The sequence below is a fragment of the Alligator mississippiensis genome, chromosome 3 (genome assembly GCF_030867095.1).
Source record: "Alligator mississippiensis isolate rAllMis1 chromosome 3, rAllMis1, whole genome shotgun sequence".
Classification (NCBI taxonomy): domain Eukaryota; kingdom Metazoa; phylum Chordata; order Crocodylia; family Alligatoridae; genus Alligator; species Alligator mississippiensis.
The window spans coordinates 39,937,541-39,961,055 of NC_081826.1; the positions used below are offsets into that span (position 1 = coordinate 39,937,541).

At 45.4% G+C, this 23,515-nt stretch overlaps 1 long non-coding RNA gene across 1 annotated transcript; it reads left to right on the forward strand.

The window, feature by feature from the left end:
- Nucleotides 1-12,459: 12,459 nt before the first annotated feature.
- On the forward strand, nucleotides 12,460-20,912 carry LOC132249067 (uncharacterized). The gene is made up of 4 exons (XR_009460455.1): nucleotides 12,460-12,576; nucleotides 19,433-19,597; nucleotides 20,053-20,160; nucleotides 20,246-20,912. It is a non-coding gene; the product is annotated as an uncharacterized LOC132249067 (long non-coding RNA).
- The last annotated feature ends 2,603 nt before the right edge of the window (nucleotides 20,913-23,515 follow it).

Sequence of the window (23,515 nt, forward strand, 5' to 3'; positions counted from 1 at the left end):
CCACAAATGGTCTGAAGAAGAGACCACGGACCTTGTGTCACTATGAAGTGAGGCTGGGGTCCTCAGCCAGTTTCCACAGAGTAAGTGCCCAATACGCACATCTATGAGGGCCTGTTAGGCTGCATATGAGTGTGGGCATGACTGGTTGGTACACCAGTGCTACATAAAGGTCAGGACACAGTAGATCATTGTCAATAACCACAACCGCTGGGCAGGGGCTGTCTGCAAGTCCATGCCCTTTATGTGGCAGCTGGATGACATCCTCGTGCCCTGGGACCCTGGCTGGAGCTGTACTATTTACATGAGCATGGGCAGCCTGCCTGAGCCTCCACTGCAGCCTGGCACCTGCAGCAAGTCGTTACTGGATAAGGGCCCCTTGGGCCACCAGGAGCCTGTCCCACCACACTTCCCACCCCTGGCCTTGTCTTGCAGCTCCAGGAGCCTGGGCCAGCATCTGCCCCACCAGCTCTGGGTGTGCAGCCTCAACCAGGAAGCCGGGCTGGCTATGGCATTGCTGGGCCTCAGCAGCTCCAGCTCCTCCCCAAAGGAGGCCTGTGCCCAAGCAACTGAATGTTGCACCCCTGTGCCCAGGACACTACTGGAAACCACATGTCCTCACTGCCAGTGAGGACTGAATCAGGCTGCCAGGCATGCCTGCCACACCCACCTGGTAAGCCCCATACTTGGGGGCTCCCTGCCGCTACCCGAGCCCTGCTCCCTGCCCCCAGCCCAGCCCGGCCATGCTCCCTGTGGCCCCTGGGTTCCCCCTCCCCCTCAAGCACACAAAGAAGTGGGAAAGAGTGCAAAACTTTATTGAGTAGCTTCTGCCCCTGAAGGTAGGTGGGCATGGGCCTCTCACATGCAGAGGAATGCTTTGATGCTGGCAGCAATGTTGTCTTTGGTTGTGGGGGACAGTGATGTGTAACACAGCCACAGGCAGGCTCTCCAGGTGGCCACAGAGGTTGCATGGTAACACAGGCTTGCCTCCCGCACCGTTGAAGCTCAGGGTCCCACACCAAGTTCGCATGTGAACTTGGGGCACCATGGTGATCAGCAGCTGTGTTGGCTACAAATGTTCAACTCGGGATCTTTAAAATTCTGGTTTATTAGGCGGATTGAAACACTGTAATGAAGTCAAATCATAAACCTTGGGGCTGCCCCCCCCCCCCCCCCCCACACACACACAGTAGCAAGCTACAAGAGTCAGGTATACCTATCCCACAGGCGCTGGAGTCTGCCATTGATGGCCAGTCGAGACTTCTTTCAGTGTGGTGTTATCCTCCAGAAGGGGGGCGCTGGCTGGTCCTTTTGGCTGGACAGGTCGGGTGCTGGTCAAGTTGGAGATCAAGAGGGCGCCCCTGAGGGTCACTTTTCACTGCTTTTTATCTGTCCTTGGGGAACTAAAGACATACAATACTACACATTACCAATTCTAGTATATCAGAGTGAAGCTGAGGAAACCCATGAACAGCTTTGGCACGATCAACAGCAATCCAGAGAAGAACAAACCGGAGCAGAGCATAGAACAAGCGTGCAGTTCTTCCCCACAGCAACTCTTACATACTCAGGATACACACAGCCCTCTTAGCTCTTCACACTGCACTAAATTGTGCACACAGCACACAAATTCCTGCCAAAATAATAGTACCTGCTGATCAATATATTGTGCACACATTACTAAAATGTTCACATGAGACACTATGATTTTTCACATGTCCCTCTATATGGGATTGAGAGGTAAAAAGGTCACTCCTTCTAGAATTATCCCACCGTACAGTACAGTGCACAAGTAAGAGACAAACTTCTTTATGCCTCAAACCAATTATAACTACAGGCATAAAACTAATTATTTAAACAATAGGGACAATCTTCAGGGCCAACACCTGGCCCCTGACAGTGCCCCTCATTCAGGACCCACAGCTGCCAGAGCACTGCACCACCAGGGCAAGGTGCCTCTTGCCCACCAGGCAGCAGCAGGGGGCACAACTCTGTGCCACCACACCCATTGCTGCTGGGCAGGCAGTGGCATGGGGCTCCCAGTGGCGGCACCAAGGCTCCCCACCCTGCTCTGCCCTCCTGTGCGGGGTCCCACCTACTGGGCTGTGGAGGCCCCCAGGGGGAGGGCAACAGGGCGAGGAGCCCCAAGGCCACAGCTGCCAGCCCTCATCTGCCCCCACCCCATGCACAAATCTGGGGGGAACATGCCCCCCATGCCCCCCATGCCCCCCCTGGGAGTGCACACGGTGGCAGGGAGCCCCCTCCCCCCCCCGCCTCCCAGATGAGCCACCCACAGCTCCATCCTGCTCCCCACGGGGGTCTTTCAGTTGCAAATTCCTACCCCAGCCCCAAGCCCCAGGCCCCATATACTGTCCTGGCTGGGCAGCACCCCCAGTCCCAGTGCTGCCCAACTCCCTCCCTCTCTCCCTATGGGGGCCTCAATCCCTCCCCTCCCAGACTTACCTGAGGGGAGCTGCAGGAGCTGTTCTCCATGCTGCTTGGCTGCCACATGCATGTGTGCATATGTACATGCATGTAGCACCCCCTGCCTGATTACCCTCCTCCTGCTTCCCCCAGGCCTTTGCAGGCTGAAACTCTGCCAGCCTGCAGGGAAAACCTGCTATTCCCCCTGTTTTTCTCCTTTAAAGGAGAAAATCCATGTTTTTCTGTGTTTTTCCATGGTGACTGGAAAACCCAGATCCCTGAAGATGAGCCTAGTAACACTAAGTTGAGGACAAATTATTTATAAATACACTCATAAGCTTAACAAAAACCATGGCTACAACAAATGATACACTGTGGTATCTGCACTAAACCTGCTTAAAAGATTGAAAGATTGCCAAGACTGAAATATCTTTCAAGCACATTACAGCTTGTAAGCAGATAATACCATTATAGTTCAGAACCTGTCTCACAGGGTACCCATTGGATCAAAAGAACAAATAATAGAAGCAATAAATCAAGTGGGGAAAAGGCACCATTGCTAAAGCTACAGGCTAGATAAGCAACATGGTAGCCGTTAAGAAGCCAAGCAAGGTATGCGTGTGCATAGATATATGCAAAGATCTATGCAAAGCACTGAACATGCTCTCTGTCAAATATCTGCAACTGAAGAAATATAACCTACCTGTGCAAAACCAAAAATATTTTCAGCACTTGATGCCAAATATGGATATTGGCAAGTGCTACTGGGTAAGGGAAGCATCTAACTCATAGCTGGGACCCAGCAGGCTGACCTCGTAGTTAAAATTGCTCATATTCTACCAAAGGAATTGCAAAAAGCAAATTCAATACATTGCAAGACATTCTTGAATGTAATAAAACATTAAAAAACCCTTGCTTGAGAAGCATTAATAGTAGCCTGGGTGCCTCTAGTTGCAGCAATAATAATATTGGCAGAGGTGAAAGAAATAAGAGAAGAAAAAGGATGAGTTGCATGCAAGGTAAAATCTTACCCCTTTTGAGATGCTAAAGAACTCCCACATCTATGAGGAGGAGCTCCTATCAGGATCAGATGATTTCCTCAGGACAAATCAGGAACTTAGAAGAAAGTTGAACAGATACATTCTTGCTCATCTAACACAAAAGTGGATGGGCATATTTATTTTGCTGAGAATGCAAACATATCAGGGCCCACTACAGGAAGACATAAATATGGGTGTGGAGCATGATGAAATACATATTTCATCACGGCTTGTCAGCAGGACATGAAAGGAGCACAATCCAACAAGCAAATAATGCATATAAGGTAGATGTTGTTGTAAGCTTTCACTTCAAGACACCAAAGAATCAAATGCAAGGCAGTCTCCTGTTCTTACAAGGAAGACTTACAGTCCTCGGGTGCCTCAAAGGCATACGCAACACTTCACAGCATACTAAGGTGTGGAAGAAAACTCCCTCAAGCCCATACAAAAATAAGTCTTTCTATGGGTGTTAATTTATAAGTGATGATAATTACTGTAATAGAAGGGAGTGTAATAGAATGTCAAGCATGTAATCCAGTTGCAGAATTTAATTTTGCTATCTCAAATGTGGCAAAAGGATGTTAAGAAAACAGTTTTCCAATAGGGGGCACTATAGCACTACAGTACTTGTAGAATAAAATACTGTATAGGCCATGTCTAAGAATTTGGGGCATGACTACACTGCAGTCAGAGGTATGATGACAGCACAGGTAATCACACCAATCTAGTTTGGGTGACAATACAACAGATTGCTACTAGCCCACAGGAGACTGTAACACTCAGGTGATTGGCCTGGACAGAAGTCCGTGCCACCATGGCTTCATTGCTGCCATTATCCAAGTTGGTGTGCAGTTGCTGCCTTCATATCTCTCAACTGCAGTATAGACAAATCCTTAGAGAACTCTACTTTCAGGAAGTGCTTGATCACAAAGGACTGCAAGTGTGGAAGAAGTAATAAAGCCTGAATAGTGAACTGCTTTGCCTTTCTTTTTTATGTACGAACACTCCCTACATGGAATTTGATTCTCTTCCTGATACTTTAATATATGCAATGTTTTCGCTTGTGTCTTTCTAAGCTCTTTAGAACCTCATGGACTAGCTGTGCCTGAGAAGGGACTTGACCAGCATAGAAAATGCCTTAGAGAGGTACGATTTCTCCTGGAGCTGTCTGCTTGCATGATCAGAAGTAGGAATATGCCTTTCTCAGATGTACCAATTCTCTAAGTTTGTCTGCAGCAGTTAAGCCATGGCTTTACCCATTCTTTTCCCATTTCCAGTTCAGTTGATTTAGGGAGAGGATCTGCTGGAGTTCAAACCTGGTGCTCCATTAGGCACAAGGATACTACTTACAAGCCTTACATGGATCTACAAGGGAGTAAGACAACAAAGATCATCTTTTTCTTGTAGACCTGCCCTGCATGGTTGTGTTTAATCTAGATGCAATTTAGTACTTTAAAAATAGGTCTTAATCTCTTCCAGTATATATTACTGTATATATTACATAGAAGACTTTTTATCTGAATTAACCCATGGAGAGGTCCTAGAGAGAATCATACTTGTTTTATTTTTACAGGAGATTTATTGCTTGAAATAAAATTCTTCTGTCTCACATTTACTGTTGTTGTAATCACCACTGATCAAACCTAGCATATAAAATTTAGAAAAATTGTTTTTAATACTGGCTAATCTAATATAGGCAGATTAATGACAGCAATATTAACATATAGAGATGATAAATAAGAAAACATGACTATTAGTGAAACAATACATGAAGTTTCATCTACAGAAAAGCATAACCAACAAACCAAAATTGGCATTGGATCATCATTCTGCATAAAATATAGTTACTGAATTACTCAGCATATGAAACAAGAGGTCTTTTTCCCCAGTATATTTTGAACACTTCAAACAACAAAGCAATCTGTTAAATTATATCTTTATGTTTGAAGGTAGTACTGCTGATCCCAAGAAAAAGAAATATCTAAAATTATTTTCTTTATCATTTCTTCAACTGATTTCAATTAAAATATAGTACTTTTAGCCAAAAAAAGATCACCAGGCTCACAAGCTTGTACTTAACAGGAGATACAGCCACCACCAAACAAGGCTTTTCTTGTGGAAATATAGACAATTTTGAAGATTTTGATTTTTGATGTATTCCTTCCCATCCTTAGTAAAAAAAAACCCTCTGTTTTAGGTTTCTTCAAAAACTAGCACTACCAGGAGCATAATGTTCTCTGATACTTTATTGAAATATTTTTACAGCATTTTCTCAGAGGGAAGTGCATGTCATCTTTTCAGCCATCAACATTACTTCATGTGACATCTGTGTTTTCCTTGGAGGTTTCCTGTACAAATACTGAATAGAACCAACTATGTTTGTCTATGTGTAAAATATTTCAGACAACAATGTACATTATATGTTGATTAATAAACTAGAATAATACAAAAAGAAAATCAGCATAGCACCCATTAACTGATAAAAGAAAACAGGGCTCAAAATGCAAGTATAAAGAAAGTACCATTAAGCAGAAGGTGTCCTACAAAGATTAGTTCCTGACTACATGCAAGTTATGTCAATACCTACAAAGAAAATATAAAATTACTACTGTTAAGTTTGCAGATGATACAAATTTGGGGGAGTGATAAATAATGGCATGACAAATCAGCGATTTAGAGAAATTTGGATCATTTGGTAAGCTGAGTTTGAGCAAACGTAGACTTTTTAATTCAGTTAAATGGAAAGCCAGAAACAAAGATGATAGACCATACTTAGGAGACTGAACTGTCTCCTGGAAGAAGTCGCTCTGAAAAGGTGTTTGGGGCTCATGATGAATAATCTATTGAAAATGAACTCATATGTAATTATTCATTGGAACAATATATGAAGTGCAATGCTGTTGCAAAAGGGCAAAATAACTGTACTTTCATCTTTGGAAATCTTATTGAAAAAGTCAAGTAAACGTGGGCCAGTAACAGTTCTTCTGTATTTAGTGTGGTGATAGAGGTTGTAGTCTGGAGACACTTCTTACTTACACTACAGAGGTTGGGAATTGGGAACTGGCCCCTCAGTTAAGGAGTCAGTTAGAGCCAGAAAGGGTCTGTAGAAGTTGCTTATTGCTCCATGAGTTTGCTGGTCTCATTCATTATATGCCTGTATTTCTTGAACCCAGTGATCACTACATTTAGCATTGGCGCAGACAATTCTAAGGAATTAACATCTCCTCATATCACTTCATCTGGATAGATCAGACATTACTGTTTACAAAAATATTATTTCAATATGTATTTTATTCAGATTAGTTAATTGCAGAAATTATATAAGCCCAATTCGTGCATGGAAAAATATTTAGAAAGGAAAGTCTGAACTTACTATCAATGTGTTGATTTACCATACATGTAGTTTTTGTGCATCTTTAACTCATTACGGAGGCAGAAACACTTCTGCAACTCACTGCAGTTACTCTGAAATATTTAAATAGTGAGAACAATGAGTCCAGGCTCGAATACATCTGAATTGCCCTTCAGTAAGAAAACACAAAATATATCCTAATAAATGAGCAACCCTAAAGTAAACCCTACATCACTATCACCTAGATGTAACTACACTTAATCTCCCCTTGATCTTTGCACGGAACTCTCATTGCATGCATAGCAAGGGCAGTAAATGGCTCTAAGGAGTTATATACTGTTTCACAGAAAGGTTTAAGACAAACACAGACTGAGGAAAACTGCTGATTTAGTAACAGAATATTTTACAGCAAAGGTGGCCACAAATTGGCAGTATTAAAGGCTTCATTTTGGTTGGCTGACAAGTGTGAATATAAATCCTGTACAGAACAGGTAGCCAAGTGCCAGCAATATCTTTCTTTGAAAAATATTATCTTCACTTAGATCTTCTTCATATCATCAGTCAATCATAAAGCTGTGCTGTTCCAACTAAATACCTTTACCATTACACAACACTATGTGAATATGATACAACATAGAGCATGATCCTGCCAGAACAGCAGTGTATAGTGTTTTGTACCTGAAAAAGACCACATTGGCCTGGTTTAGGCTAGGCACATAGGTCATGTTTGAAAATAGATTTTCAACCACCAGCTATTTTTCTAGTTGATACAGGATCAAAGGTGTGTTCACTTGTGCTATCAGGATTGGGCTTTCTTTATTAAGAGGGCAGGAAAACAATCAGATTATCCTCAGGGATGTTGCTAATACACAATCAGGTCAGCATCTTATAACCTGCCTCACAGAGTCTACCAGCTTTCTTTAAATTTAATGCATTAATTTAAATCAAGTAACTAAAAACTAGCAGGGAATTTTTAAGTTTTTCCAATAAAACAATGCAAAGAAGTTTATCTGCCCTATCAGAATTTTGTTTGTTTGTCCCACCCTATGATTAGCTGCTGATTCATGCCAGCTCAATTTCTCTACACTGCCTAGCCAAATTGTTTTTCTTTTATGGGGAGGTGTTTTAAATTCCTGGGAGTCTGCATTTCTTGAAATTACATTTATTTTATCTAATAAAGCGAACAAGAATTTTTAAAAAACCCTGTAGAATTGTTATATTCCTGTTTTAGTTCACCAATTAGATCAAAATTTCAAATGAGATTATGTAGGAGGCAGATGATATTGCCACAAACCTTTGTATGGATGGTAATAAGATACACAATTAAAAAGCAAATGGATTGACTTAATAAGCAGACATGTACCAGCCTGTGGATGAAGTTCAAGCTTGCTAGATATTTGCAAACAGAGTTCAACATGCAAAGTTTCTTTTCTTTAAAAAAAGTGAAAAAAGGAACTACCTACAACTTTATGGTCACATCCTCCAACCCCTACATTCCTCTCACTGCCTACAGTGTTCCCAAACAGATGTCTCCTCTAAACCTCCTCCTCCTCTATCCACCTTCCATTCTCCACTGTGTCTTTCCTTTGCTTTTCCACATGCTCTTTTAGTTTTTATGAATTACTTCTGGATTTCAGCGGAGTTATTTCTAATTTACACCAGTGTAATTACAAGGATTCAAAGTAAAAACTGGTCTGAGAGCCAATTCTGGGCAACTATTATAACCACATAAGTAGCAGAATTTGGATTGTGCTTCCCGTTCTTCAACTCAAAAGCCAGTATTTAGACAAAGAACTGTACAGTAAATACTTTAACACCAGATGTAATGTAATATCCTGAATGCATTAAAATTAGATTAATGGTTTTGATATGGCTGTTTGCCTTTCAGTACAAAAGGAATCTTTGCAGTATAAACCTTTGATTGACAAATATGTATGGGCTGACCTGAATGCATTAACAGCTATGCTGTTGTATGGTATCAGGAAAATAAATATTCTATTTGCTGAGAAAAGAAATGAAAGTCTTTTTATTTTCAATCAGAGAAGAAAGTACCACACCAGCCTAAGTGAAAGCAACAACCTTGGAAAGAGCATTGCATGTATGTGAAGATGAAAGGGGAGAGGATGTCAGTGATATCCTATGATTTATAACAGCTTTGCGGTTATAGCCTGTGATGTGTGAGTGCGATGTTTTCCTAATACGAGGAATAAGTGCTCAGAGTTGAGCCTTAAATAAATGTGTAAAGTGCTGAAAAGCATGAGTGTAAAGTATGGCTTGAGAAGTGTAAATACAGATATGAAATGACTGCTCTTGAGTGTAAGAGGTTAGTTGATTGAACAATGGGAAAGAAAGAATATAGTGTTCCTTAAAGAGTTTACTATTTAGTGTGAAGAAAACGAGCATACTGTCTTCAGCCTTCCGCTCCCCATTTCTTTATTCCTTTATCACTTTGTCAAGCTGTTTGCTTTTGAAAAATAATGATTCAGTTGTTTTAAAAACAATAACAACTCTCAGCACAAATTTACTGCTTTGCCTCTTCAACATGCTACATAAACATCATCAATTCATTCTCTCAGAATACTGCTGACATCAGTGTATTATCATTTTATTTGTCAGACAGGAAAAAGGGAAGCCTTGCAAAGGTAAGTGGTGTAAGCAGGGGCTTCTGGGTGCTATTGCAAAATGAATGGTATGACAAACAGTAAACAATAACAACAACAACAAATAGTTAATGAATGAACCAGGATTAGAAACACAGGACTTCCTGATTCTTTATTCAATGCTCTAGATCAGTGGTTCTCAACCTTTCTGGACTTGAGGTACTCCTCTATAACTTTTGTGAATTGAGTGGCACACAATTTTAAAAACTTATTGATATATTACCATGCTGACCTCCTTGCAATTTTTTTAAACATCAGTCTCTTTGTTAGTATGTTTTAGCTGCTATGTAAGAGCCATGCCTTAATTAGCAAAACATTACTGATCTATCAGTTTAATAAGTGAGACATTATACTTCACTTGTGAACTGTTCCCAAAATTCTGTAATACGTGTTTTACATGTTTTTCTGTAATACAGCCTCAACTTTCCTCTGTAGAATACTCCAGGGAATCTACTGTGGGTTGGGAAAGTTGAAACACTATCAAACTCTGATAATCATTTAGTGGGTGCATGCCAGCATTTCTCAACCTGTGGGTCACAACCCAAAAATGGGTTGCAAGAATATATGAAAGGGTTGCAAACAAACTTTAAAAACTGATTCTCCTTTAAAGGAGAAAAACATAGGAAACTGGCTTTTCCCTTGCAGGCTGGCAGAGTTCCAGCCTGCAAGGGGCTGTTTTGGGACCCCAGTGCCCCACACACACCTCACCCTGCCCCTCACACCAGGAGACTGGGGCCTTGGGGTGTGGAACAGCGGGTCGGGAGCAAGGGGCACTGGATTGGAAATGGCCATCAATATTTACAAATGGGTCCTGGTACAAAAAAGGTTCAGAACCACTGGTCTATGACATATAATAGGACCCTACCTCTGAGGGTGCCTGTGGCACCCCCTGGTGGCCACACAAGGTCCATTTTATACTGTGGTTTATCAGGGTGCCCTCCAATGTTCTCACCTGCCACAGCTTTTGATGTTGTTATACATCTGGGAGGCTGCCCTCAGGCTACCTCTGTCTCTGTAGAGTCTCTACCCTAGCATTCAGGTTCAGGCCACTGAGGCCTTATTCTGCCCTGCCCTCAGGCTCAGACTGCTGAGCCTTCAAAACAGTCCTTAATCCAAGAGTTCAACCTACACCCTCCTTCTGGGTATCTTCAGTGGCCTCCCATCTCCCCCAAAGTCACCCCATGCCTAGTGGCTATCACAGCCCCTGAAACAAAACCATAAGCAAACTTATATTCCTGGCAAGGGACAGACATTACACATAAACCAGTTTAAGTGATCAGGTACTGGTTTAAACCTGTAACTGAACAGATGTTCAGTGCACATAAACTAGTTTGAAAATGGCTGAAACTGTTTTGAGATAAGCCTGATTGAATGTAGTATCAGACTTAACTGATTTGGGTCAAACCAGTTTATGCAATATCTGTCCCAGACCCCTTGCTGGTTTAAGTTAAATCAGAATCCCTCAGCATCCCAGCATGCTCTATGGGCTGAGCAGGGCTGGCCCCTCCCTTCTGCTCCCTGGCTGAGATTTGCAGCTCCAGCAGAGATTTGCAGGCTCAGCAGGGTCTACCCCATCACTGCTCAAGCAGGAAATCCCCCCTTTCCTCCCTCCCATCTCCCATAGCATGGACCCAGCCCCAGGGACCCTAGGCATGTGGTATGTGAGCTAATGCCAAGAGGTGTCTGTGCGTGTGTGTGTGTGTGTGTGTGTGTGTGTGTGTGTGTGTGTGTGTGTGTGTGTGTCTCTCTCCAGTTTCATTGGGACAGGCAGGCAGACAGAACAGGGCTTTTGCAGTTAATCAGCAGATCAGCTGGTAAACTGTTTAAGAAGTTTGAACTAATGGAGAGAGGCCATTGTTTTGCTAATCGGATGATAAAGACTCTTATCAGCTCCCAGCTGGCTTGCTTGCCTGTCAGTTTGTTGCAGATAGTATGACAAAGCATGGAGGGAGATTGAAAAACTCCATATCATCAACAGAGGCACACCCTTCCTTGCCTCAGAATGCTAGCCCAGGACTGGGGGCTGACAACACTCCCGCCCCTTGAGAAGCCAGCAGGGAAAAGCCTGGGACCATGCAGGCAGACAACCCTAATGAGAGAGTCCTGCCTGGGCCTGGCCATGCCTCCACCCCAGCTCAGTACTGTTGGAGGGAAGGGAGGACTGCTCTAGCACCACTCCCCGCCCCCCCCCCCCCAGCTTCTAGCCTGAGCCACTGAAGGCATGTTCTCTTCAGTCCAGAGAAAATGTCTGTCCAGTTTCCATCCAGTTCAGCCTAGCCAGGTTAAACTAACTTGCAAAGATTGAATCAGTTCAGGCTCAGGATTTTTGAATGTCTGTCCCTAGCCCTGTGTCTCTTTCTAGTCCAGCAGAACTCCCTTCCTGAGGCTACCCTGGGTCAGAACTCCTTCCTCAGTCTAGGAGCTTTGTTTAGATCCCCTGTCTGGTTGCACCCCACCTAGTCACTAGGCTCTCCCTCCCTGATGCAGCATACAGGTTTCTTTTTACTAACTGGCAGTCTTACCGCTCTACTGCTCCTACTAGCCGACTTACAACTATGCAGTTTGCCTTACTGAAGATTTCACCCTGCACTCAGTAATAGGGGTTGTGGTCTCCTGTTTCAGTCTATCCACCAAATTTAGTAGTTTCAGACCCTTCCTGGTTGGGCAATTCTACACTGCACAAAAATGATCATTAGGCTGAGCAGAAAAGCAGTGGTTTAAAACTGCCCTGAAGCTAACCATTTCTTTCACCAATTCAGGTGCCATTCGGGTCTCAATTGAGATGTACTTAAGGAACAATACAGCCATTACTTATGCCATACCTCTTTGTCACAGGGCACTGAAGTGCCCTGTTCCTAAAGGGGGGAAACTGCCGGGGAAAGAGCCCTAGCAGGGAATAAGGACCCCAGCTGTGGGTTGCCAGGGCAACCAGGGGGTCAGCTGACTGAAAGCAGCAGGGCCTGGCTCCTATATAAATCACAGGCAGGAGACCAGAGGCAGTTCCTTGCCAGCAGCCCAAGAAGAAGGAGCTCTCTGCTGCAAAAGAGAGGAGAAGCCTGCTGAAAGAGCAGCACATGATACAGCTGTGGGATGAAGAACCCTGGTAGGCCAAGTGTTGTTATAGCCAGGTGGCTTATGTTTACGTTATAGCCAAGAGACTCGAGTTTCTGTTGTGTTGTTGTTTATCACCGGTGGTTTGGGTGAAGCTATTAGGGGTTGGAGGAGGCCTCATAAGGGACTCACAGAGGAGTGTGAGGACCCTAGCGCCAGTGAGGGTGCAACATTTGGGGTGCATAGACCCCAACCCCAGAGAGGGCAATTGAGAAGCCCCAGAGAAGGGGGCATTGTGGAAAAGCCCCAGAATGGGCACGGCAAGCCCCAGAGAAGGGGACAGCCTTCTGGTGAACCCCAAAGCATTCGGGGTGCATGGACCCCAGCCCCAGAGAGGGCAGGTGAGAAGCCCCAGAGAAGGGGGCATTGTGGAAAAGCCCAGAGCGGGCATGGCGAGCCCCGGAAAAGGGGACAGCTTGCTGGCGAGCCCCAGAGAAGGGGACAGCCTGCTGGCGAGCCCTGAGAGAGGGCGGCATTGTAGGCGAGCCCCAAGAGAGGGCAGCGTTGCAGAGAAGGCCCCTGAGACAGGGCTGTATTGCAGAGAAGGTCCCTGAGAGAGGGCGCGGAAGGAGACAGAGAGACCAAACAATGTCTATTCCAGCTGCGGGGCTTGGGGCGTGGTATAAGGGGTGGTTGGAGCCATGCATAGCCCATAAGGCTAGGGTGCCCCTAAAGCACCCATTGTAGAGCAAGACCCACAAAGAGTCCGGGAGTTCACAGGGCCAGAAATAACCTTGTCCAAGGAGACATAAGGCAGCCTCCCTAACATATGTGAACATCAAAGACGTGGCGGGCGAGAATCCGAGGGTGCCCTTGGGCCGACTTGGCATGGGGAGGGGGCCTTGAAGAGATCACGGCCCTCCTGTAGGACCCCGCCTGTGACAAATTGGTGCATTGGCCGGGAACATAAGGCCATGCACAGGGAAGGAACCCATGTCCCTCAGAAGGGGAGACAAACCTTAGGGCTAGTACAGATTCACAGAAAGGCAAGGCAGTGAGATTGGGAGCTTGAGAAGGCAAGCCCAGATCAAAGAAGAGACTGCTGTTAGAAAGCATAGAAGAGAAGACGTTCGGTCTGGTCTAAGACGAAAAGTAGAACCATGGCAGGAGTAGAGGATATAGAGAGCTTGAAACAAGAGAATTTTGCCTGGCTATTATGAGTGAGTGAATTAGAGGAAAACATTGCACGGCTAGAGTGGGAGCTAGAGGTAGCCCAATCCCAGAAGGAGCAGGCTGAGGCAAAGGCCGCTGCATTAGAACAGCGGGTACAAGCAGGGAGAAAGGAAGGAGGTTCCAAAGAAATTAGGCGCCTGATTGCCACAGAGGCAGAGAGGACTCGAGCGCTAGAACGGCTTATGGCAGAAGAGGCCAAAAGGAGCAGACAGAGAGGAGAGAAGCTGCAAGAGATGCAGAAGGAGATGGAAACATGGAGGACAAAGTCAACTGAGACCGACACAACCCAGGCAGGAGAACCAAAGGAGATGCAACGGGAGTTAGAGGTGTCAAAAAGCCTAGTCAGTTTCCTGCAGAAAGAAGTCCGCAGCCAGGAGGACTGCATAAATGAATTGCACGATGAGTTGGAAGACTGGCAGCAGAGGTGCATACAGGCAGAACACCTAGCACAGGGGCTGCGGAAAAAGCTATTTGAAAGTCATGCCCAAGAAGAAGAAACAGGCAAGGCAGTCACCCGGGAAATGGAAAAAGTAAGAGCCAACTGGCAAGGTACGAGGCGCTGCATGAGCGAAACTTGTCCCTTGAAAAGGAGTTAGAGTCCTGGGCGAGAGAGAAAGAGGGGTTACAGGCCCAATTGCAAAGGGTGGAGGTGGAAAAGGACCACTTGGAAGAGCAGGTACGGTCCCTTAAAACCCTCCTAGACGACAGCTCAGCTAAAGAAGCAATGACAAATGCCGAGAAGGAGCAGTTACAGCTTCAAAGGCAAGTTTTAGAGCAGCGGATTCAGGCCCTGGAAGCAGAGAATAAAACTCTACAGGCAACAAGCAATCAGATAGCTGCAAAAGGTCAAGATTCTGGGGAGTCGATGAAGATGGAGGTAACAAGTACAGTGACCCAGACGGAAGCAGGACTAAAGGCTCAAACGGGGGAGTGTGTGGAAGCAATGCACGAGGCATTGCAAGAGCAGAAGCAGTCTCTTGAAACAGAGGTAAGAGCCAGAACAGAGGAGTGTGTAGAGCTACGAGCTCAGTGGAAGAAGGTAGAAAAAGAAAAGGACCAACTGGGGAAAGAGATATAGTCCCTGAAGACCCTATTAAAGGAGAGCACAGCCGGGGAGCTGGCATTGCGAGAGAGGATCGAACAACAACCAGTACAGGCTGCTCAAATACAAAGCGAGAGACTGACCACAATAAGCAGCCGGTTAGAGGAACATGCATCCAAGATTAAGGCAGGATACGAGGAGCACCTTAAGGAGTCTAAAGGCTTGAAAGAGATTTTAATAGACACAGAAAAACTGTTAAAGACTGCGCAGCCCAGGCTCCTAAAGGTCCTGAGATATCGGGAGCAACCCAGTACGGTGGGCTTGGAAAATCCCAGAGAAGAAGAGGAAACAGGACAGCAGGAAAAGAATACAAGGATGGAGGCACTCTCGGGGGTAAACCTCACGAGGATGCGAGAGATCATCTCCACAGTCATGGAGGGCCTAGATCGGAGATGGGGTCAGTGGGTGAACCAGTACACAAGAGAAATGAACTGCTTGAGAGAAAAACTAGAGAAATTTGCCAGCTGCTATGATGCGGGGATATTGGCAATATCAAAACGGGTGCAACAGAGGGAAGTAGACAAGGGAAATGTGGCAGCAGTACAAAAGAGTGAGCCGGTCAGTAGAAGAGATAAGAACAGGGACCTAAACTACCTTGTTCACACTCAGAAGGGGGGACAGATAAAACAAGAAGGCCAGCGACCAAAGATGGCCCAGGCTCTGGAATATAATAGACAAGGGGCAGGTTCCAAAAGAGAGAGAGCAGCAGAACCTCTAAGTCAAAGATAGGTCCAAAGGCCTGAGATGGACTGGAGGAGCCAAAATCCCAAGGAAACTAAGGGGGGAGGAGAAGTACGTTCCAAGCTCTACCCTAAAGATGAGATACCCAGCCCTGCACAGAAGCAGAGACCGTGCCAAACCCAGACTGCAGGCCATACTAAGGAGGCAGAAGGTTCCTCAACAACAAAGGTAATTCGATTAGAGAAAGAACAAAGGGGAGGAAGACGGCCATGCGTTTATGTTAATAACCTGCCAGGGCAAGTCAGATGGTGGACCCTGAGAAAAATAGTTGAAGCCAGAGTCAGGGGAGTAGCATTTGTAAAGGTATACACAAGGCCTGGCGAAAGATCCACTGGCCAGGGAAAAATAGAATTTTGGAGGGTGGAAGATGCCCGGCGAGCACTTAGGGTGCAGTGGGAGCTGTGGGGAAAGCTCAGGGACTGGCAGGAAACCAAGGAGAGAAGGGATTTGTTACAAGGGGCACAAAGAAGAGGAGGTCTGAGACGCATGAAAAGGGATGAGACACCCAAGTAGTAGGAGGCAGCTCTCCCAGGAAGAGAGGAGACTTTGTCTTCATAGTGATGGGGTGGTGAAGGAGGAAAAGAGAAGAGGCCTGGATTGCTCCCTACCAGGGATGGCTAATGTGGGGGGACTACCTGTGGTGGGGTAACTCCCGAAAAATCCCACATGGTGCGCCCCGGGTAAAAGGCGAGGAGGAGGTGCCTGAAAACCTCTGCCTCCTACGTTGGAGCTACCGGGTGTCGGGAGAAAAGGCCGAGAAGAGCCACGGAATGCGGCAACACCTGACAAGAGTGAAGATCCACCCCGGTGAGTCGGGATATTAAGCGGGGAGGTGTGTCACAGGGCACTGAGGCCCCCTGTTCCTAAAGGGGGAAACTGCCGGGGAAAGAGCCCTAGCAGGGAATAAGGACCCCAGCTGTGGGTTGCCAGGGCAACCAGGAGGTCAGCTGACTGAAAGGGGCAGGGCCTGGCTCCTATATAAATCACAGGCAGGAGACCAGAAGCAGTTCCTTGCCAGCAGTCCAAGAAGAAGGAGCTCTCTGCTGCAAAAGAGAGGAGAAGCCCCAGAGAAGGGGACAGCTTGCTGGCAAGCCCCAGAGAAGTGGACAGCTTGCTGGCGAGCCCCGAGAGAGGGTGGTGTTGCAGAGAAGGCCCCCAAGAGAGGGTGGTGTTGCAGAGAAGGCCCCCAAGAGAGGGCGCGGAAGGAGACAGAGAGAGACCGAACAACGTCTATTCCAGCTGCGAGGCTTGGGGCGTGGTATAAGGGGTGGTTGGAGCCATGCATAGCCCATAAGGCTAGGTGCCCCTAAAGCACCCATTGTAGAGTGAGACCCACGAAGAGTCTGGGAGTTCACAGGGCCAGAAATAACCATGTCCAAGGAGACGTAAGGCAGCCTCCCTAACATATGTGAACATCAAAGGTGTGGCGGGCGAGAATCTGAGGGTGACGTTGGGCTGACTTGGCACAGGGAGGGGGCCTTGAGGAGATCACGGCCCTCCTGTAGGACCCTGCCTGTGACACTCTTCTGTAAATATAGGTTTTCAGTCTCAAACACCTATCAGAAACAGCAAATACATGCACAACTAGTAGGGGTGTGTGAAACAGGCCATATTGAATTTGGATTCGGATCTGGCCTGAATTGTGGATAGTAACTTGATTCGGATCACTGTCCCCGATTTGATTCCACCAAATCTGAATCTGAAGGTTCAATGCTGATTCGGAGAATCAGCGATTTGGCCACAGACACACCTTTAAATGTTTTTTCTACATACCTCAAGGTACCTTGTGAATGCTGCAATGCTAGGGTTGATGGAGCATCCCACAGGAGTGCAGGGAGGGGCTCCTGTGTGCTGGGCTGTGAACCTGGAAGTGAACCAGAGTACTTCTGGTCTGCTTCCGAGTCAGCGGGGAGTGTGCTGGGGAGCCCCCCATGCTCCTGTGGGACGTTCCATCTGCCCCAGCATCACAGCATTCATGAGCTACCAGGTGCCTTGAGACATGTAGAAAAAACATTTAAAGCTATGCCTATGGCCGAATTGTTGAATTTTTCCGAATCTCTCTGAATTGATTTGGAGGGTACTGATTCGATTTGGAGAAATTAAAGGGTCTCCTAATTCAATTTGGATTCAGAGATTCGGCTGCCGAATCTCTGCCAAATCAAATCAGGGACTGAAGCTTCACGCAGCCCTAAATACTGCCTCTGTCATTTCCGAAAGATATGTAGATACTTAGGTTTGCCCTTAGATATCAACATCTAAAAAGTGAAATAACTAATCAGGCTTCCTATCATCTTTCGGTTCTCCATCTGGGTTATACCGATACAGACAATCTTCAATACAACCATTTAGAAGCAAATACATGTCTGCTACATTTGTGTTTGAAAATCTCATAGTGTTTATCCAAAGGTGAGACATTTGCTCCCTACAGATCAATGATTTGTAGACTACAAAATTGTCAATATTCATATCTATTAGGAATGCTTTATACTATGGAATAAACTATATATTTGAGCCATCTCAACTGTTTTGTTAAACACACGCTCTGAAATACCAAATCCAGCATTCTGGATTTGGTACACTCCCTGGAGGACTTTGCAACCATAAACTAATAAATGGATTATACTTGTTCACATGTGTTTTCCCATCTGTGACAGATAATTTGGCATACCACAACCTAGGTAAAATGGCATGGTCAAAAAAAATCAGTTTGTGTAATGCCATATCATTCACTAGGAAACATCAGGCTCACAGCCAAGATATTCAAGGCCTTCAACAAGATACAAAAAATCAACTCCACAGAATTTAATAGGGAGAAATTTGTCCATAGGTGTCAAAATATCAAGAAGCAAAACTGTAACATATTTTTAGCCTAACAGCAGAGTGGGTAAAGATCTCCTTAAGAAATTATCTTGGAGGTCTGAGGCAAGGGTTCCCACAGTTTTTTCTTCCTAATTCTCAAAAAGAGTCCCATAATATAGGAAAAAAACGCTCCTTTGAGCTCATATTTTAGACAATAAAAATAGGCACGTCACTTCTTATAGAATGACGTGTCAAATTCACCCCACCACTCAGGCCAGATGTAGATTCCACCATGACAGCAGTGGGAAAAGCAGCTAGTGCTTGTTCCCCTGACACCAACATGTGATTCCAACAAGGCTCCATGCCCCAGATTTTGGTGGCAAGCCCTTCCCCTGCTTGACCCACCCCTAGTTCTTGGGCCCTCTGGGAGCCCTGCAGTCCAAGCAACATGGTTTTGCAGGCCAGATATGGCCTGTATGCCATGTGTTTCACACACTTCTCTTACATCACCTGATGTGTTAACTTTAAAAAACAGAAAAAATGTACAAAGTAGAATACATTGTTTATAATGATACCAGCAATAAATGCAGGAAAATTTAATAATAATAAAATTCCTCATAGGTAGTAGGTCAAAAACCCTTCTACAAATTAAATAAAAATGCTTAATTTTCTCATTTTCAACAGGTTTAAAGCACAAGAAGATATGACAACATGTCAGATAAATTGCTTTTGTGTTTCATAGATATAACACAAAGAAAAGCAAGGATACTTTTGTGCATGTGTTCTGTATAAACTTCATGGTTACTAGTGCTTGAGTCATGGTATAAGCAATTTACTACTCAAGTAGATAGTAACTAATATTCTGGCTGCAATATGTTTTTAATTTTTTTAATATAGAAACTTACTATGTCTACCGTGTTTTTTTTATTCTTTTACTCATTTTTTTTCACCTTTTTTCTGTGTCTGACTGTTTTTCAGCATATCTTTTCTATCTTTTTCATCTTCCTTTTATTTCTTTTTTCCCCTCTCTCAGGCTCCATCAGCAATGGAAATTAAACTGTGTTAACTGAACTCGTTTTGAATACAAAAGAAATTCAGTTCCATCTAATGAAGTTTAAACAGATTCCCTGACTGATGTGTGCCAGCTCTAGCTATTTCAAAGCAGTTTTTAGAACTTCTTCACAGCATACTTTTTCAGGTAAAATGGATTGATTTACACTGTGCAAACGAACAATATGTCCCTCCAGTTATTCACACTTCCTCTCTCATTCCTATCATGTTCTTATCAACTCTTTTCCTCTAAGGCTACCTTCCTTCCCAATTGCTTTTTCTTGGCTTCCCCCATGACTCCCTCTCCAGCTCCTCTCACTGGCTTCACATTGTTCTCAATTTATATCTATATCTACCTATCCTTCTAGATATAGATATTTATTTATATCTATCTAAACTAGGAAAAAGATCTATTATTATGATGTGACAGCTAACATACTTGCACATAAAATCGTAGTGCAGAAAGGATGGGTGGTAATGTAACCTTGATGTAGCTGGTCCTAAAATGCATTCTCTTCATTAAGATACACTGCATTATGAAAACATTTTTTTTTCTTTTTGTTTCTCTTTCTCTGTCATCCATGGCTGCCTTCATGTCACCAGCTATCTGACATCTGTGCATGGGAAGAACATTGTGATAGCAACACTTGGGCTACTACAGCACTTCTCTCTTCTCATCTGTTGTTGGTTCAAGAGGCACCAAGAAACATGGTGAGGATTTGAAGGATCTCTTTTATTTTAGCATCTTTACAGTTTCAGCTAAAGAAGTAGAGATGTGGTGTGCTCTCTTTTCTAGGTTCTGCAAAAGGAGAAGTTTTAGCATATATCCATACTTTTTCTTCCCCTCACACAGATGGCAGTTCAGGAAGTATTCCATAAAAATGTAACATTAAATAAAATGTAAATGTAACAGTTTTGGACACAGAGTTCTCTCCCAAATGCTCAAGTTTATAGCCATTCAGTGCTTATCCTTATGATACAGCTTAATGCCTTGACTTGATATACAACAGTGTGGCCCAAAGTGATGCAAAGCAATTAGGGTTGACTGGAATTAAACTAAATAGACCCTGTAGGCACTGGGACAAACCTGTTTGTCTTGGAAATGAAGCTGACAGAATCTGCTCAAAACAGCAATGTAAGAGGCATGTATGGAAAGAAAGTGCAGTAAGGGGAAAAAAGGGTATCCATAACCTGTAATTGAAGCCAAGGAGAATTGCAAAGATTATGATTGACTATGCACAGGATTTGGCCCATAGCATTTGACATCATGAAGCCAAACTTTAGGGAAACTGTCAGTATAATTTCCACAGGGAACCTAAGTAAACTAAATTAGCACTCTGCTCCACTGTTGGGGGGTTGTTTCTTTATAAAAGAATGTAACTCTCTCTCTCTTGCATCCAGTTTTTTACTAGCAGTTCTTACTAAGATCTGAAGAAGTGAATCTTCAGATCTTAGTAAGAACTGCTAGTAAAAAATTGGATGCAAGAGAGAGAGTTACATTCTGTAGAGTCTGTACCTATCTATTTTACAGCATACCTAAAAGGAAAGCCATTATCAATTTATTTTTTAAGACTTGGACGATGTTTTTCCTTAGAAGTCCAATCTAAAATGGTCTTCCAGCAGTTTATGACCATTAGACCTCATCTTCCCTTGGGGTGCCCTGCTGAACAGACTTTTTCCCAGTTCCTGATGTTATAGGCTGCCTCCAAATCACCCCTGAGCCTTCGCTTCTCCAGGCTGAAGAGTCCCATGTCCCTCAGCCTCTCCTCATAAGGCCTGTTCTCTTGACCTCTAATCATGCATGTGGCTCTTCTCTGGACTGTTTCAAGCTTGTCCATGTGATGGGCTAGCTGGCAGTGACCTAGCCCAGGGGTTTTGAAAGGGCAAAAGATGATTGGAGGACTTGGGATTCCCTTTCCTCACCAATCAGGCCCTAGAGATTCACCCCTCATGTCCCCTGATTTGGCCCCTTGGGTCACCTGGAGGGGGATAAAAGGGGCAGCATGGCTGACTCGGGGGAGAGACCAGTGAGGGATTATGAGGAAGGAGCTTCAAAGAGCTGGCAAGAGCTGAGCCAGCGGGGCGGAAGCAGTTGCCCCAGAAGAGCCTGAAGGAACAGGACCTGCAGGCAGCAGTTGGACCCTCAGCAGCACAGCATGCAACTGGCAGGAGAGGCTTCCTGCTGGGCTCCAGGATCCCCTACGAGAGGCTGTGGCCAGCAGGAGGATCTGAGCAGTGACCTGAGGGGTTCCCAGCTCACCTTCCAGCTCCTCCAATCAGAGACCAGGCAGCTCGACATGAGGCCAGGGCTCCAGGAAGGTCAAGACCCCTAGCAGCTTGAAACACAGTACCAGCACTGGTGGCTGTGGGGCAATATTTCTGCCTACCACATGGGATATCTGAGTGCAAGTCCCAGCTTTGGTGACTTGGGGTGAGTGAGCTAACAAGGAGACATTCCTCTTGCAGTAGAAAGGAGCCATTGTGTTTTCCCCCTTTCTCCCCCTCCAGGTACCTAGGCCCTATATTTCTTTGTCCTTTGACATTTTGTATTTTGTGCCTCTTTATATTTCCCCAACCAGTATTGTTTGCTCTGCTGCTTGTGTTTTATATTTGGCTAACCCTGTCTTTTCCCAATGATTGTAAGTGTCTAACCTTTATTGAATCCTGCCCCCTTGGGGCATTGTAGTGTCCACTATACCCCGATTATGCCTGTTGTGTTCCCAGTATTGTTCCCTCATTAAAAGATATATGGTTAAGTCCCCAGTGGTGGTCTGGCTCTGCTCTATAGAGGGAGGAGAGTCCCTACACCTCCCACAGCGCTTGTGCACCTGCTTTGATCCCTTCAATTGGAGAGGGGTACCTCTTGGAGTACCACCCGGGTTACATCCACATCCGTTCTAAAGTTTGTGTTTAGAAGAATCTGGAATTGGATGTAGTACTCCAGCTGTAGCCTTGCCAAGGCCGAGTAAAATGGGAGATTGACTTCCTGGCACAGACATTACACAAACCGGTTTAAAGTGATCAGAATCTGGTTTAAACCTGTAGCAGAACAGATGTTCAGTGCACATAAACCAGTTTGAAAATGGCTGAAACCAGTTTCAGATAAACATGGTTGATCAGACTTAACTGATTTGGCTCAAACTAGTTTATGCAATGTCTGTCCCAGACCCCTTGCTGGTTTAAGATAAACCAGACTCCCCCAGCATCCTGGCATGCTCTCTGGGTGGGGCAGGGCTCTGCTCCAGAGCTGGGCTGGCCCTGCCCCTCTGCTCTCTAGCCAGAGCAGGGATGGGACATGGCAAGACACCAGGCAGGATGTCCCTGTTAAGGCAAATTGGGCAGGGAGGGGTTTAATTCTCCCCTCCTTCCCCATCACAGCCAGGGTCTGCCTGTCAGCCAGGGAGCAAAGGGGAGGGTGCCGTGGCGATGGCCCCTGGGGCTGGCAGAACCTGGCTGCATGGCAGAAGGGACCAGATGGGACAGAGAAAGGAATTAAACCTTCCTTCCCCCTTCACCTTAATGGGTTGTCTTGCAGGGCAGGGAGGGGGGCTCTGTTCTGTACTGGGGGGACTCTTGACCCTCCTCCCCCCAGGACAGGGAAGGGGGGCTCTGTGGGGTGCTGGAGGGGGACTCCTCCTTCTCCTCCTCCCCCCACACCGCTGCCACAGGGCTGGGAGGGGGGTGCTTTATGCGAGGATGCCCAGCCCTGGAGGGGAACTCTTCTGTTGCTCTTCACCCCCTGCAGCTGTGGCTTAGTTACAGCTGCTCCCTGTGCAGGCAGTGCTGCACCGCACGGGGTGCACACTAGGGCTGTGCCAAGCTTCAGTCAGTGATTTGATTCGGTGGAGATTTAGCCTGATTCAGTGGTCAAATCGCCAAATCTAAATCAAATCAGGAGACCCTTTAATTTCTCTGAATCAAATTGGAAACTTCTGAATCGATTCAGAAAGATTCGATGATTCGGACATAGACACAGCTTTAAATGTTTTTTCTATATACCCGAAGGTACCAGGTGACTGCTGGGGCAGATGGAGTGTCCCACCAGAGTGCAGGGCCGTCCCAGCAT